Raw genomic sequence first — 7,002 nt, forward strand, 5'->3', positions numbered from 1 at the left:
CTTACTTGCCCTAGAGAAGAAGAAAAACTACACTATGTCCCACTTCATTACATACTGCATCCTGGAATAAAATTACGTGCCTTCTTTTTGAAAGGCAGAATGAATTAAAAAAAGATCTTTCCTTCTAGTAAGAAACTGAATATCAACAGCAGCTAAGGAGACTGCTCATTATTTTGATCTCTGTGGCCCTTGCTACATGTTACATATATTATACAATTAACTGGTTAATCACACAATAAATTTAGATCAGCCACAAATGCAAAGTAATTAATACACAATTAACTGGTTAATCACAATACATTTAGGCCAGCCATGTACAAAATAATTATCTATGATAAAAATGACTATCCAGCTATAAAAAGAGCCAACCAGCTATGAAGTTAGTGCTTGAAAGTGTGCATCATCTCTATAACTGGTTTCCATCCAGCTTTAATTTGAATGTGTAGCAGGGCCCACAGGTTCACAGACTTTACTTTTGCTTTTGCCTGGCAAGTGTGAGAAACAACTATTACTATATTATATATATATATATATAATTACATAGAATGTAATTATATATATTAGTATATATACTACCGAGGTCTTACCTCGGTCCTGGGGAAGCTTTTCGAAAGAATTATCCTGCCACATGTCCAGAAAGGGCCAGCAGGGGAGGTTATGTTCAGGGGCAACCAGCATGGGTTCATTAGGGGCAGGTCTTGTCAAACCAACCTGGTGGCCTTCTATGACCAGGTCACCAAGTCCTTGGATGCAGGTGTCGCAGTGGATATAGTCTTTCTGGACTTCAGGAAGACCTTTGACACGGTCTCTCACCCCATTCTCAGTAAGAAACTAGGAGACAGTGGTGTTGATGCCTACACGGTCAGATGGGTCACTAACTGGCTGGAGGGCCGCACCCAGAGGGTGGTGGTGGATGGGTCTTATTCGACCTGGAGGGATGTGGGCAGTGGGGTTCCCCAGGGTTCGGTCCTCGGGCCTGCGCTGTTCAACATCTTCATCAGTGACTTGGGCAAGGGGGTAGAAAGCACGCTGTTCAAATTCACAGATGACACTAAGATGTGGGGTGAAGTAGGTACGCTAGTAGGAAGGAACAGGCTGTAAGCAGATCTAGACAGGTTACAGGGGTGGGCCGATGAGAACAGGATGGTGTTTCAACACTGACAAGTGCAGTGTACTGCACCTGGGGAGGAAGAACCAGCGGCACACCTACAGGCTGGGGAACTCCCTTCTCACCAGTGTTGAGACAGAAAAGGATCTTGGAGTCATCATTGATGTCATAATGAACATGGGTCAACAAAGTGGGGATGCGGTCAGGAAGGCCAACCACACCTTGTCATGCATCCACAGATGTATCTCAGGCAGGTCCAAGGAGGTGATCCTCCTAATGAACATGGGTCAACAAAGTGGGGATGCGGTCAGGAAGGCCAACCACACCTTGTCATGCATCCACAGATGTATCTCAGGCAGGTCCAAGGAGGTGATCCTCCCCCTCTATGCGACACTGGTCAGACCACAGCTGGAGTACTGCATCCAGTTCTGGGCGCCACACTTCAGGAGGGATGTGGCCAATATGGAGAGGGTCCAAAGGAGGGCCACCTGCATGATCAGGGGGCAGCAGGGCAGGCCCTATGAGGAGAGGCTGAGGGACCTGAACCTGTTCAGCCTCCACAAGAGAAGGCTGAGGGGGGATCTAGTGGCCTGTTACAAACTAGTCAAGGGAGACCAGCAGGCATTGGGAGAGTCCCTCTTCCCCCGAGCACTCCCGGGAGTTACAAGAAACAACGGACACAAGCTAGTGAAGGGTAGTTTCAGGCTAGACATTAGGAAGTGCTACTTCACTGTCAGGGCGGCTAGGACCTGGAACCAACTTCCAAAAGAAGTGGTGCTGGCTCCTACCCTGGGGGTCTTTAAAAAAAGGCGGGATGAACATCTGGCCTGGGTCATTTGACCCCAGTACTCTTTCCTGCCACGGCAGGGGGTCGGATTAGATGATCTCCTTAGGTCCCTTCCAACCCTACCAACTATGAAACTATGAAACTATGATCCAGTCTAGCTTTGAGTAAAGGGGTGAGCGATCAAAGCAAAAACTACCTGACAGACTACGTAGGGTAACTAGGGACTGAAGAACATGGGTCAGTAAGTGAGAAAACCTTTAGGTTTATTTGAAAAGAAGAAAAGAATAGCATGGATATAGAGCTATAGCCTAATTCCTATACCTCAATGGCCAGAAGAAAGAATAGTAGAGATGGTCTTTTACATGCCAGCTTGCTCCGAGAAGCATTATATGTTTTCTCATGCATAATGCTGTAGAAGATCCATTCACTGTAGCTCTGGTCTTCCCCCACACAAGCCAGTGCTTTCCAGTCACAATCGCCCTGTAATACAGAGGTCTGTTGTCATACTGACACCTGTTGCAAGATGGGGAACTGATGGGGAAAAGAAAGAAATGATGTGTGTTAAGGGAAAGCTGCTTCCCATAGTATTTTGTGTATTGAATTAGGATTCACTGTTCAAAATAGCTATAAGGATCAGCGTGTGGACAGGGCAGTGAAAAAATGCTGCGAGGTCCTGGACTGGACTGGACAGGTAGAGAGGTATCACTAGGGAAGTAGCCTGAGAAACCAGGAAAACATTAGTCAGTCAATCAAAAGTTAGACAGGGCAGCAGGTAGACATCGTGACTGACACTAACTCAGTTGAATTCCTTTAAATAGTTTTCTCACTACTTAAAGACATCAGCAGTGAATTGATGAACTGTGTTAATATATAGCAGCTTGTCAAACAAATTTAATTTTTGAAAAAAATGTGTGGTAAAAAATGTTGAGTGCAACTCTCTTTAAATTGCTAAATTAAATTCCAAGCTTTGATCTAAATAATTTATAACTGCATAACCAAGTGTAGTTCAGTCCTTTCTTAATCTAACTCTAGCTTTTCCAAACTAGAGTAGTGAGCAAAAAAAAAAAAAAAGCTTAAAAAGAAGAAATTTTGTGACATTTACCTTAAATATTTTCTTCAGAGAAGTATTATCCAGTTGGAACTTAGATCAATTTATGTTTCATGAGTCTGTTCCATGCATTTATAATAACTTAAGTAATGAAAAAGATACATCTCGTATGAAAAATCCCCACCAGGTCCCATGAACATCCTGCATGATAATTTTTGTTATGAATGTTCACTCAAACTACAAAGCTTCTGGTAGATTCAAGAGAGAAGTATTTCTAGTCCTTTTTGTGTTAAATTCTAAATGACGTTAAAAATACATGATGGATACATTCTGATGGGAACCACGACAAAACTAAACATATAACCTTGTTTTATTCATTTTATTTTCAGAATGTCACCTATAGTACTTAAGGCTATTAATTCATTGTTTGTACCACATTACTGTTTTCTCTTCTGAAGCAATGTTAATTTTAGTCTAGATGTAGATTATAAAGACTCGTGGATAGGGGACAATGTATGCCCAAGAACCAAATAAGTGCCTTCCCAAAACACACCAACTTCAGAAACCAGGTAAAAAACAGACTCCAAATCAAGGAATAGAAGCCAGCCATAACCAAGCAAACATTTGAGCACATCTTTTTCTAACAGATGTTGCCTTATATTTATTTACCGGTCACATAGGAAATAAAGGCCCTAATCCAAAACCCACTGAAGTCAATAGAAAATTTTCCATTGATTTCAGTGGCTGTTGGATCTGGACCTAATTGACCAACTTTTCATGAGAATGGACAGTGTTTTCCCTCACTTATAGGAAATATTTAGATTTCTTTTTCCAGTTGCAGTGTTTTATTTTCATTTTTACATCTGCTCTATTTGTAATAGTGGTTTCTTCTCATAGGAAATTAATTACTGAATGATCAAATGTGTTATTGAAGAGTCCTTTATTCTCCAAAGTCTGTTTTGGCTTTTTTTTTTGTCTGTTTTTTTTTCTACTTCCTTCTTTTTCATGTCCTTGTGACAAGGTATACAGCAGAATTCACAGATGCCATTGGAATATGACAGGCTGCTCTGTGAGCGCTTCTGTTTTGGCCTCAAACTTGCAACTTTCAGGCTGTTAACTGTGCGCATTAGTGCCTGTGCCACCGTAGACCCCTTTTTCCTACTAGATAGTTGTTCTGATTCTTCAGATGGTGAAAGATCATTTCTATTTACAACCAGCCTATCTTAGTGCTTGCAATCTAATTTTTATTTTTAAGTGCTGAATTCTGGAAAATGCATGACTTCTCAGGAAAAACAAATGCCATGAATGCCTGCTCTATAAACAGATTTTAATCCTCACCCAGGTGCTAGTTCTCTCTAACACCAAAATAGAAAGTCGTCTGTTTTTTTTAAGCAATACCTATTGTTTATTTGCTTATTCCTTGGACTTTGCATACATACATTGATATTTTTATGTTGTGTGTATGCCTTATGACATTCTGTAACTGCCTACATGGATAGAGACCATATCTAATTAAATAAATTTAGCGAACATGTTGGTTCACTGAAGTCAATTGGAGTTTTCCATTACCTTCAAAATGCAAGTATTTGGATAAGTCTGGATAGTTCTTATTTTTGTCTTCATTTTCACCCTAGGTACTGAGAGGGACTAGTATTCTTGACTTGATAACAGAATCACTACCCATATATCAGATTAAAAAACATAAACATAAAGGCCGTGTTCCCATGAGCAGGGGTGTGCAGTTGCCACAGAATAAAAAGCAGTGACACAAATTTGTGCTGCTATTTGCCCTGGTGCACACCCCTCCACATGGGGTTAGCATGGGTAAAAATGCTCTGGGTGGGGTAGGGAGGCTGGGGCCAGCACCTGGGCTTGCTGCAACAGTCTTATCTAGGATCCTGAGTGCTGCTCAGGGCTTCAGCAGCAGCAATACCAGCATGCAGAGCCTGGTCAACAACCAGAGTATGCTTCTGGCTGGCCAGGCTCCAGTTTTGGGTGGCGCACACTGCTGCCATGTATACCGCCCTGCTTTTTTTATACATGCTTTTTTTATACTGAAATTTCCCAGATCTAAATATGCTGTGCAGAGAACCAAATCACATGTGAGGGGTGCATTTTGAAGCACCTCAAGAACCTTTGAGACACCACAAAATGCATATATGCACTCATGTGGACATGGCCAAAATGTCCCAGATTGGACTTCCTAATGAAGTGAATAACACTACTTGCATAAAACAACTAGGATTTGGCATATTTCTAAGCAACTTGATTTGATAGATTCTGTTATTCTACAGCATACTATTTCATTTTGTAATCTTCAGTGGTAACAACAGACAAAATGATCCAGAAGGAGAAGGCCCCACCCCTAGCACTATTGCAAGTCCAGCTAACCAAGAGGAATTTAAGGCACACTGTTGCAATAATTTAACAGCTGGAAAAACACTGAAGAAGATAAATACAGTGAGCATAAGAAACAACTTAGTTTTTTGAAACAACAAATTAAATCTGCAAAGGGATTGGTTTCAGCTTGAGAGCAGAAAATGTAGCGGGTAAGAATGTTGACAATGACTCTGATTTATGTCCCCAACCCTACAACTATGAGAAAAATGTTTCCCCTCGAGTATCTGTTAGCAATCCTCACAGTGTCTTCTTGTAAGGAAGCTCCAGCACCATTGATAATAATAACAGTAGTAAAAACTCAGCCAGTGGTGGGGGCTGGTGGGCCTCAGTGCCAAATTACTGAGACTATAACAGCCAATACCCTGGTCACCCCAGAAGTAATCAATAAAATAGTAGGGTGGTGCACAATGGACTGGAGGCTTGGGTCAAATTCAGAACACATAATGAATTTGGATTAGCAGTGTCAAATGTTTGTCCTAATGGGGGGAAATCAGACTAAGGCTTTACTGGCCTTTTTATCTCCAGAAGTGTAGGGGGCAGTTCCAGAAGGATTAGAGCTGGAGTGTGGGATGGCAATGGAAAATAAGGATAAGGAATGGCAGGGATAATAATGCTGCCAGAGAAAATACTGAATCTGGATCTGAACAATTAACTAAGTGCTGTCCAAAGGAGCCAACACATGTAGTTGAATCCTGATTGTGCTGTGTGTTTCAGCACCTAGGGGAATGAGAAGATGTACATATTGCAGCCATTTTGCAAAACCCTCTGTATTGCAAACACTCTAGACTATATTAAACAGCAAGCCATACCCGGTGACTACTAAAATCACCATCCTGTATCAAATCTTGGCTGTTTATGACAAGAGCAGGGGAGGCTAGTCAGGCAAAGGTTCAAGAACAAGAGCAAAGTAAGAAAGCGGCAGCTTATCAGGACCAGGCATCCTTGCAGCAGGAGTCTATTTTTAAGACATGGGTGACTAGTATTCAGAAAAATGACATCATAATACTGGAAAGCTATAGTTGAGGATGGAGGAAAATGAGAAATTACCACTTAAAATGCATCAGTGACAGTATAAGTTTCTTCCAGTCATTTTAAACCAGAAATTCTTATAGACGCAAGTAGAGCTGCACTTAAAGACAAAATAAGGGCAAAGATAGCATAACAAATCCATGTGACCTGTGTTCCACCTCATAAAAATGCCAAGCATTGTGGCATGCTCAGGATGTAAATTGGAAACCTTTCAGTATGTAGAACAACCTATATGCTGACATCTCTATATGTCAGCATAATGCAATTCACACACCTATGCAGGGAGTGTGTTACTTAGTATTTTTCTGAAAAACTGCATAACATCTCACTCAACATCTAATAGTGCACAGAGCAATATATTATAGTTGCATGAATTTAATTTGATCATTTTTAGCCGCATAATGTTACAATAAAGGAAGAATGAATAGACAATTGACTTTAACATTTAGTTAAGCACTGCCATTTCTTTTGTGTTAGGAACTTTTACGTCCATATATGAAACATGGATATGATAGCCCCAACCTTGCTGCAAGATGAGCTGTCACAGGTCCAGATCCTGCGTTGTGCTGAGAATCCTGAATTCTCTTGTCCTCATCAGGAGTCATTGGGCATGTTCCCATGAGCAGGAAT

The sequence above is a fragment of the Alligator sinensis genome, unplaced genomic scaffold, assembly GCF_000455745.1.
Source record: "Alligator sinensis unplaced genomic scaffold, ASM45574v1 scaffold842_1, whole genome shotgun sequence".
NCBI classification, from domain to species: domain Eukaryota; kingdom Metazoa; phylum Chordata; order Crocodylia; family Alligatoridae; genus Alligator; species Alligator sinensis.